Source organism: Crocuta crocuta, unplaced genomic scaffold (assembly GCF_008692635.1).
Source record: "Crocuta crocuta isolate KB4526 unplaced genomic scaffold, BGI_CrCroc_1.0 scaffold258, whole genome shotgun sequence".
In the NCBI taxonomy this organism is placed as follows: domain Eukaryota; kingdom Metazoa; phylum Chordata; class Mammalia; order Carnivora; family Hyaenidae; genus Crocuta; species Crocuta crocuta.
In genome coordinates this window covers 3,261,087-3,271,212 of record NW_027532842.1, presented here as the reverse complement: position 1 = coordinate 3,271,212, position 10,126 = coordinate 3,261,087, and the positions used below count along the sequence as shown (strand labels likewise).

Sequence of the window (10,126 nt, the reverse complement as noted above, 5' to 3'; positions counted from 1 at the left end):
TAATCCACCGCCAAGCCTGTTCAGCCTTATTTCGGAAGCTTGCGTTCCTCCATCTGCCATTGCCCCGTTGCATCTTCCCATAATTCCCCAACCCGGGACTCCCGCGAAGTCTCCCGGCTGGTCTCTCTCTCTGCGCCAGCTTCACCCTTCGTTCTGTTTTCCGCACTCCGCCCCCTCAAAAAAAAAAACCTTTCTAAAATGCAAAATACATGAATTGCTGTTTGGAACCTGCTTTTGCGAGCCCACTCTCTGCTAGACATTGTGCCGGAGACGCTGCGGCGGAGAAGCAGGTGGGGTGCCTGCCCTCCCGGCGCTTACAGTCTGGGGAGGAGAAGACAGACATCGTAGTGGTGGCGGATTTCACAAGGGAGAAGTGCCCCGCGCCACACTTTTGTCTGCGAGCCATCTATGGCTCTGCCCAGTTCAAGCCCGAACATTCCCATGACAGTCCACACCTTTCACGACCCAGCTCCCACCTTCGTTAACTGGGATCGCCAGGTCCCATCCGCCACTTGTGTCCTATGCACTCACCTCACACCGCGCGTCACTGTTCCCTGAAGATGCAAGGCTCTTCCAAGCTTCTGAACTTTGGTATGGCCTTTCTGGCCAGGATGTTCAATACTCCTTTCATTTCAACTGTCGCGAAATACTCCCAACGTATAGTTTACCATCTTAATGCTTTTTAAGTGTACAGTTCAAGAGTGCTCAGTACACCCCCAATGTTGTGCAGCCAGCCTCCAGAAGTCTTTTCAGCCTGCTAACCTGAAACTCTGCGTCCATTAAACAACGCCTCCCTCCTTCCTTCTCCCCACAGCCACTGGCAGCCATCATTCTGCCTTCCCTCTCTGTAAACTTGACTGCTTGAGCTACCTCATGTTAGTGGAAATCATACAGTACTTGTCATTTTGTGCCTGGCTTATTTCACAAAGCATGACATCCTCGCGGCTTATTCGTGGTGTAGGCTGTGTTGGCATTTCCTTCCATTTTAAGGCTGAATACTATGGCATTGTATGGCTATAACACAGTTTGTTTATCCGTTCATCTGTGGACCCTTGAGTTGCTTCTGCCTCTTGATTATTGTGAATAATATTGCTATGAATATTGGCATACAATTACCTCTTCAAGACCCTGCTTTCGATCCTTTTGGGTATATACTCAGACGTAGAATTGCTGAATCTTGTTGTATTTCTATTTTCAATTTTTTGAGGAAGTTCCACACTACTTTTGTGTATGGCTGCACCGTTTTACGTTCCTACCAACGAGGTGCAATGGTTCCAATCTTTTCGCATCCTTACTGATACCCGCCATTTTCTGTCTTTATATCTATCTGTATCTATCTATCTATCTATCTATCTATCTATCTATCTATCTATCTATCTATCCATCTATCTACTAGGCATCCTCATGGGTACAAGGTTGTATCTCACTGTGTTTCTATTCATCTTTTAAGACTGAGCTTAAACCTCTTCTCTTCTGCCAAAATTTCCCCAGTTTTCCCAGAGTTAGTATCCTGCGGGCACCTCGACACCTGTTCCCAACTTAATCACACTTAATGAGGTTCTGTATTTATTTGCTTATTTGTGTCTCTTGCAGCATTTGAGTTCCTAGACGGTGGTCTTTCTCGGTCAGTGAGGTGTCCTCAGCACCCAGCTCACAATAAGTACTTCACGAATGTTTGTTGAGTGAATTAAAAGAAAGTTCTGCCATTCATATTTACCTTAACATTTTTGTTGACTTACTAGTTTTATTTGTTACCGAGCTGTAACTCACATAAACGGCACAGGTCTGAAGTGTGCAGCTCAGTGAAACGCAAGCTTATACTTGTGTAGCCATAATCCGGGTTAAGACGGAACATTTCCAGTACCCTAAAAATTCCTTTGGGTCTCCTACTGGTCAAATACCCACTCCCCAGAGTAACTCCGTAGAATGTTTTTAACCATCAATTGCTTCACCTGTTCTTGTAGGTCATATAAATACAATCACAGGGTATTTACTTGTCAGAGTCTTATTTCTTTTGTGGCACCAAGTATGTGGAGAAGCATCTATGTCACTGCCTACCTCTGTGATCCATTCCTTGTTCTTGCTGAGTGGTAGCCCATCGCTGGAATACATTACGGTTCATGCAACTATCCCCCCGCTGATGGACACTTGCGTTGCTTCCAGCTTTTGGTTATTGTGATTAAAGCTGTTAAGAATCTCCTTGGCCAGGGGCGCCTGGGTGGATCAGTCGGTTAAGCCTCCAACTTTGGCTCAGGTCATGATCTCACGGTTCGTGGGTTTGAGCCCCGCGTCGGGCTCTGTGCTGACGGCTCAGAGCCTGGAGCCTGCTTCGGATTCTGTGTCTCCCTCTCTCTCTCTGCTCCTCCCCTGCTCAAGCTCTGTCTCTCTCTCAAAAATAAATAAGCATTTAAAAAAATTTAAAAAAAAGAGAATATTCCTGGCTACTGCAAATAAAAATGCCGTGTCTTTTCCATTCTTTTGAGAGATATACGCCCTCCTTTTTGGCTGGGTCACATTCTACGTGCATGGGTAGCTTGGGTAGTTAGTCCCAAATGCTTCGTCAAAGTGGGTAAGTGAATTTACACTCTCACTGAGCAACATGTGAGAGTTCCAGGCATTCCCTGTCCTCACCGACACTTGATATTGTCAGTCTTCTGATTTCAATCATTTGGGTGGTTGAGCATAGCTTTTTCATGATCTCTTACCCGGTTTCAAAGTTTTGTTTTGTTGCAAAATTGTATTTCTGCACAGATATTTAAAAATTTATCCACCACAATTTCCCCCTTTTATTGCCAATGCGTTTACTTCCTTCTGCATTTGAGATTGGTATTTAAGATTGTTTTTAAGTTTTTTTTTAAGCAGGGCTTTTATTTGTTTTTTTATTTAATGTTTTTTATTTATTTCTGAGAGAGAGAAACAGCACGAGCAGGGGAGGGTCAGAGAGAGAGGGAGACACAGAATCCAAAGCAGGCTCCAGGCTCTGAGCTGTCAGCACAGAGCCTGACGTGGGGTTCTAACTCATTAATGGTGAAATGGTGACCTGAGCCAAAGTTGGACTGGGTTACCGGTGCCCCGACTGAGCCATCCAGGCGCCAAACGTCAGTTGACTCTTGATTTGGGCTCAGGTCATGATGTCACGGTTGGTGGGTTTGAGCCCTACCTTGGGCTCCATGCTGACATCACGCAGCCTGCTTAGGATTCTCTCTCCTGCTCTCTCTGACCCTTCCCTGCTTGTGCTCTCTCTCTCTCTCTCTTTCAAAATAAATAAATAAACTTAAATATATAGAGATGAAGAAAAACAGTTTGACAGTGTATCTGAAAGTTAAGCACGGAATTACTATATGACCTGGCAATTACACTCCTAAGTATTCATCCTGAAGAACTGAACACCTATGTTTACACAAAAATTTGTACATGAAGGTTCATACCAGCATTTTTCATAATAGCCAACATGGAAACCATCTACATGCCATCAACTGATGACTAGGTAAACAAAGTATGGGATATCCACACAATGGAATATTATTCAGCTGTAAAAAAGCAATGATGTACCGATACATGCTAAATGTAAGTGAACCTTGAAAATATAATGTTAAGTGCAAAGAGCCAGTCATAAGAGACTGACAATTGTATAATTTTATTTGTACAAAGTGTGCAGGATAGGCAAATCCACAGAGATAGAAAGTAAATTAGTTGCCGTCTGGGGAAGGAGACAATTAGGGATTGATCGTTAAGAGGTACAGGGGTTCTCTGTGGGGTGATGAAAAAAATGTTCTAGAATTAGCGGTGACAGTTGTACAACTTTGTGAACGCCCTAGATTGTACACATTAAAAGGACAACTTCAATGATTTGTGAATTTTCTCAATTTAAAGAATTAAAACAACGTATTGGATTTCTATGCATTAGCAATAAACTTAGAAATGTAATATAAAAATATACTATTTACAGTTACAGCAAAAGCATCAAATGTGTAGGAATAAACCTAACAAAAACACATTTTTTCTTCTTGGAGAAAAAATTAGAAGTAATTGAAACATTTAATTATTCATTTTAGTGATTTTTAAGAAAATGTTTATTTACTTTTGAGAGAGAGAGAAATTGAAAGTAGAAACAGGGGAGGGGCGGGGGGGGCGCAGAGATCACGAACAGTGAGATCATGACCTGAGCCAAAGTTGGACACTTACCCCACTGAGCCACCCAGGCGCCCCTCATTTTAGTCATTTTTAATACAAGTTTAGGATTACTTTATTCTTGCATCTTCTCAATTGTTTCTTCTTTATATTTCTTCTATATATTTCCTTTTCATTTCCTCTTGACAAGATTTGACTTTACGTTCAAGGATCTTTTGGACATCTTTGTCCGGTTTTGGTCTAGTGATAAGGACTTTGCTAGGGTGAATGCCACACAGACAGCTGTGCCACTAGCCTTCTGCTGCGTCTGTTCAGTGTAGATGACATAGCCCTTGTCATCCCGGACAATGCTGCCAGCTTGCTGACCTTTGCAGTGTCCTTGCACAACCCAAATGTAATCCTCCTTTCAGATGGGGGCAGAGGGAGCCCTGGACATCTGTCTCAGCTCTTTGGGAAGAGGGGAGACAGAATCTTTCTGCAAATGTGGGAAGGGGCACTGCCGTGCCCTTTATGGTCCTTACATTGGTCAGAAGTCACAAAGGGCTTAAACTTCGTTTTGGCTGCTGGTACTTTAGTAGTGGCCACAAAAAGGAAGACTCAATGCATATTTTAAAAGACCAAAATTGGGGCGCCTGGGTGGCTCAGTTGGTTAAGCGTCCAAGTTCGGCTCAGGTCATGATCTCATGGTTCGTGGGTTTGAGTTCCGCATTAGGCTCTGTGCTGACAGCTAGCTCAGAGCCCGGAGCCTGTTTCAGATTCTGTATCTCCCTCTCTCTCTGACCCTCCCCTGCTCATGCTCTTTCTCTATCTCTCTCTCTCTCTCTCTCTCAGAAAGAAATAAAGCATAAAAAAGCTTAAAAGACCAAAATCAATGTAGAAAACATGAAGTTCATGGGTAGAAGATATTGGCATTGTAAATGTAATATTGTAAAGATGTCAATTCTCTCTGAGTAATCTCAGTGCAATTCCAATCAAAATCCCAACAGGTTTATGTAAGCAAGCTGAATCTAAGATTTTATATAAGCGTAAAGAGTCAAGAATAGACAAAGAATTCTTAAAGAAGAAAAAAAGCAGAGGGGCTTTCAGGTTAAACATAAAGTCTCATTATGCAGCTATTATTGGGGGGGGGAATGAAATTGGATCTCCATCTGACACGATACACAAAGATCAGTTCTGACTGAAGAAAGACTAATGTGAAAGGCAAAACCTAAATATAGAAGAGCATCGTCATGGCATAGGTATAAGGAAGAACTTCTTCAGCAAGTTCCCCAAAGTACTAATTATACATGAAAAAGGCAACTACATTACAATTAAGAATTCCATTTATCAAGAGACAACATAAAGGGAATTAAGACAATTTGCAGGGAATGCACAGTGGTATCTTGGACTGGCTCCTGAAACAGCAAAAAGACATTGCTAGAAAAATTGGTGAAATCTGAAGAAAGTCTAGAGCTTAGTTAATAGTAACATATACCAACGCTGGCTTCTCAGTTATGACAAATGCACCTTGGGGATGTAAGATGTGAACAGTAGGGAAAACTGAGTGAAGAGTAGATGGTAATTCTCTCTACTATCTTTGCAACTCTTTTATAAATCCATATTATTTCAAATAGAGTTTTGTTTTTAAATGTTTACTTATTTTGAGAGAGAGTGAGAGAGAGCCCATGCACCTGTGTGTGCACATGGACGAGTGGGAGAGGAGCAGAGAGAGAGGGAGAGAAAGAATCCCAAGTAGGCTCCATGTTCAGTGCAGAGCCCAATGTGGGGCTCAATCCCATGAAGTATGAGATCATGACATGAGCCAAAATCAACAGTTGGATGCTTAACTGACTGAGCCTCCCAGGTACCCCCAAAATAGAGTTTATTCACAAGCTGGAAATTGGTTTTCAGAATTTATGTAATTAATAAAGGATTTATTTATTTATTTATTTATTTATTTATTTATTTATGTTTTTTATTTACTTTTGAGAGTCAGAGAGAGACAGTGCGAGCAGGGGAGGGTCAGAGAGAGAGAGATACAGAATCCAAAGACAGGCTCCAGGCTCAGCTCTCAGCTGACTAGCTGTCAGCACAGAGCCCGACGTAGGGCTCGAACTCACGAACTGCGAAGTCATGACCTGAGCCGAAGTCGGACGCTTAACTGACTGAGCCACCCAGGTGCCCCAATAAAGGATTAATTTTAAAGAACAATTTAAAGGGGCGCCTGGGTGGCTCAGTCGGGTAAGCGTCCAACTTCGGCTCGGGTCATGATCTCGCAGTTCGTGGGTTTGAGCCCCGCGTCCAGCTCTGTGCTGACAGCTCAGAGCCTGGAACCTGCTTTGGATTCTGTGTCTCCCTCTCTCTCTGACCCTCCCCTGCTCACTCACTCTCTCTATCTCTGTCTCAGAAATAAAAACATTTAAAAAAATTTTTAAAAATAAAGAACAATTTAAAAACATCAATAAGAAATAGTCATATCTGCACAGCAAAGAGTTGATAAAGAGAAAATTTAGAAAAGTGGTTACCTGAGAGTTGAGGATGAGGCAGGAGGGTGCATTCAGGGATGGACATTCTTGTTCTTGTGACCTTGGTGACCTTCTTGTTCTCAGGCTCGGTGGTGGGTTCACAGTGTTCATTTTATTATTACGCCTCAATCTTACAGGTGTAGTTTTGTTTCTATTACATATTATAGAATCTTTAAAATGGAAAGGTAGTTTAAAAAAACAAGCCAGGGGCAGAGCAAGCACGTTCCCAAAACTTACAAGAGCATTTTTTTTTAAACTCTAGTCTTTCTAGAGGAAAATGGAATCTTTGAAGGTTTTCAAGAGACGGTGGAATGTCCACCTGCCTTCTCAGCTGGAATTTATGCCAAAGCAGAGGCAAGATTGCTGACCTTATTTTGTCTAGAGGGCATGGTGGGTGAATTAAACGTTCAAGGTTGCTGAGCTCCCCCTCCCCCCACGGACACTTCCGCTAAGTGTCCCCAGGGGAGGGACACCGCCCTGCCCACAAGGAGCCCACAGCAAGTGGTAAGGGCCTTGCTGCACTGAGAACGTATCCAAGAGAGCCAAAAATGATCTGTTTGGAGCACAAGCAGATCGTGTCATGCTCTGGGCTTACTTGCCTTCAAGGGCTTTCCCGTAGCCCTGGGATAAACTCACCCTGGTTTTGGGCAAGAGCCTCCCTTCTCTGATCCCAACCCTTCGCAGCCACAGGTGGCCACCCAGGTCTCCCTGCGACTCTCTTACTGGGTCCCCTGCTTCCTGGAACGTACCTGAGCTCTTCTTTCCTTGGGCTTTTTCGCACTCTCTCTGGACCGTCTCCAGCCATTTGCTCGACCCCACTGAGTCCTCCTCAAAGAAGCCTTCTGTGAACCTGGACTCCGATTCCCCTTGGCTACACGCGTCTGTGGGGCCCAACCCGTCAGCTCCACGGTGAGAGCATCAGTCTTGTTCACCGCGGGAAGGCCAGCAGCACCCCATCAATGTTTGCCGGGCTAACGGCGTACAGTGTAAGCATCGCATGCGGATCACACAGGAGGAAGCGGTCATCTGTGGGCGCAGGGAGGAGATGGAGGGCTTTCAGGAGGAAGTGGCAGGGGATGTAGGGGCAGGTCTGTAACTGGCGTCAGCCCCCAGTTTCCAGGCTTCAGCTGCACGGCAGGGTGTCCTCGGTGGGTGGGCTGAGTCTCCCCGAGGTGCAGCGAGGCTGGGGAGAAATGAGCTTTCTCTCTGGCTCAGTTCACCAGCTCCATCTCCATGATGCCAGAGGGCAGGAGCTGCTGTTGGCTCCATCCTTCCTTGGTTCTAGCTCAAGGTCACCATATCCCAGGGGGCCTTCCCGTCTGGACAAGCTCTGCGTCAACCTGGGAGGACTCCTGGCCATTGCAGTGCCCCGTCAACCCCACCCGGGGCTAGAGTTTCTCTTCTTGGCCCAGTCAGGCCTGACGCGTTCACAGTGGCGACCCCCAGGCTGCAAAACCCATCCGGTGCAGAAATTTCTGTGCTCAGGAAGGAAAGGGGCATAGGCGCCTGGGAAGCACACATACCCATTAGCTCAGCCAAATTAAGAGAAAGGTTAGTTGTGGCAGTGCCCTTGGGCGTGGTCTCTTTGAAATTCATCAAGTCATACACTGATGGTCTGTGCATTTTTATTTGTGTATGTTATATTTACATTTTTTTAAGTTTGTTTATTTTGTGTGTGTGTGAGAGAGAGAGCGCATGAGCAGGGGAAGGGCAGACAGAGAGAGGGAGACAGAGAATCCCAAGCAGGCTCTGCACAATTCAGCATGGAGTCCAGCATGGGACTTGAACCCATGAGCCATGAGATGGTGACCCGAGCCGAAACCAAAAGTTGGATGCTTGACTGGCGGAGCGAGCCAGGTACCCCGATTATGTTTTGTGTTTTAAATGTTATAAAAACATCATGCTCCATTGTCAATCCCTTTTCTAGCTTAAAATACATTGAAGAAGCTGGATCTGGGGATGGTCAGGCTGAAGGTCCTAGACTTCATTGTTGCTGAGGGCTGATAGGCTCCCCTGGCTGAACCGGCGGCTGGCACCTTCCTTGATCACTGCCATGAGACATTCTCCCCCAGGGAGGGGCACACTCCCCAGTCAGTGGCAAAAGCAAGTCATGGAGCCAACCCGGGGCCAAGGAACAAAATATGAAGAGGGTCCCAAAGCCCCTCCACACGTGTCCTGTTCCATCATCTAGTCTTCAAAGTTTTGGAAAATGTTCATCGTCAGGGAAAATAAGTAAGGAGGACCACAGAGCACACGACCACCTGTCCATTCATGCACCCAGACACCCATTCTCAGGGTCCCTCTGGTCTTGGCACACAACTTAGCTCAGTCACCGTGCTTCAGATGCTTTAAAATCAGAGAATGAGAGAGGGCAGAGCTGCATGGTTTCTTGGAGAACATCCTGCCCAAGACACTATCATGGATATTGGTCTTGATCTCAAGCAGTGTTGAGCTAAAGCTGGGTCCTACCAGCCCCCAAGAGCCAACTCTGCGTTCAGTGACACCATGTTGATGGCCGGAAGTTGGCCACAGATGGAGTATTTAGACCATGGGCAGTGCGAGGCGCTCCCCATCAGGGCTTCCCCTCAGCTCCTTTGCCGGACGCAGGTTCCCAGAACACCACTGACAAGTCGAGTTCAACGCATGAGTCAGAAATCAATTCGCCTTGGTGGAATGCCAGTGTGGTGACTCTCTGAACGAGTAACCTCTTGGCTCACTTTTCAAACAAGGTGTGGCTCAGGAGGCTGTCTGCATGGACTGAGGCGTCTATGTGGTGTGTTTCGAAGGTGGTGTTTTCCAGACGTCTGTCTCGGTCAAGTAATAGAAGACATGCTGGCTCAGGACTGGAGGAAAATTTGCAGGCTGTCACAAGAGACTGTTCAGTCACGCTGGCACAGATGGCCGGCCACCCAGAGCCCCAGGTGAGGGAGGGGAGCATTGCAATGAGGAGACAGCCAGGCAGGCTCCCCTAAACGACTCGGCATCCCCGGATGGCTTGTGCGTGTCAATTGCGGACCCTTGGCAGGTGACCTTCTACCACGAGGAGATCCCATATGCCTTTGGCCACAAAGCTTATCACAATCATTATTTGGCTAACAACAGACCTCTAACAGCAGACCTTGAAGCAGGCGCCATTACTGGGCAAGGAAACCAAGGCTGAGTGTAGAAAATGGCTGCCACAGGTCACATCTGGCTCCAGGTTCCCTTTTCCCAGCTCCACCCCATGCCCAGCCCATCTGGTGCTCTGCCCATGTTCCCTCCTGAGGATCAGCAATATTTACAACACGGAACCAGCCCCAGTGCAGGGAAAGGAGGGCGGGTAACCAGCGCTGCGGCAAGGAGACATCAATGGTCATGACAGGAATGGCCGATGTCCCTCTGTACCCCCAACAAGGCTCGTAGCTCTGCATTAGATCGTCTTGACCGCGATCCGTCACCTTTCCCCAGACCTCGCCACCCCCTGTCTTATCTGTCAGCCTGTGTGGTGGGGA

At 46.2% G+C, this 10,126-nt stretch overlaps 1 pseudogene; it reads right to left on the bottom strand.

Moving 5' to 3' along the window:
• Positions 1 to 4,246: 4,246 nt before the first annotated feature.
• On the bottom strand, positions 4,247 to 7,870 carry LOC144216128 (large ribosomal subunit protein uL24-like; annotated as a pseudogene).
• Between the last annotated feature and the right edge of the window lie 2,256 nt (positions 7,871 to 10,126).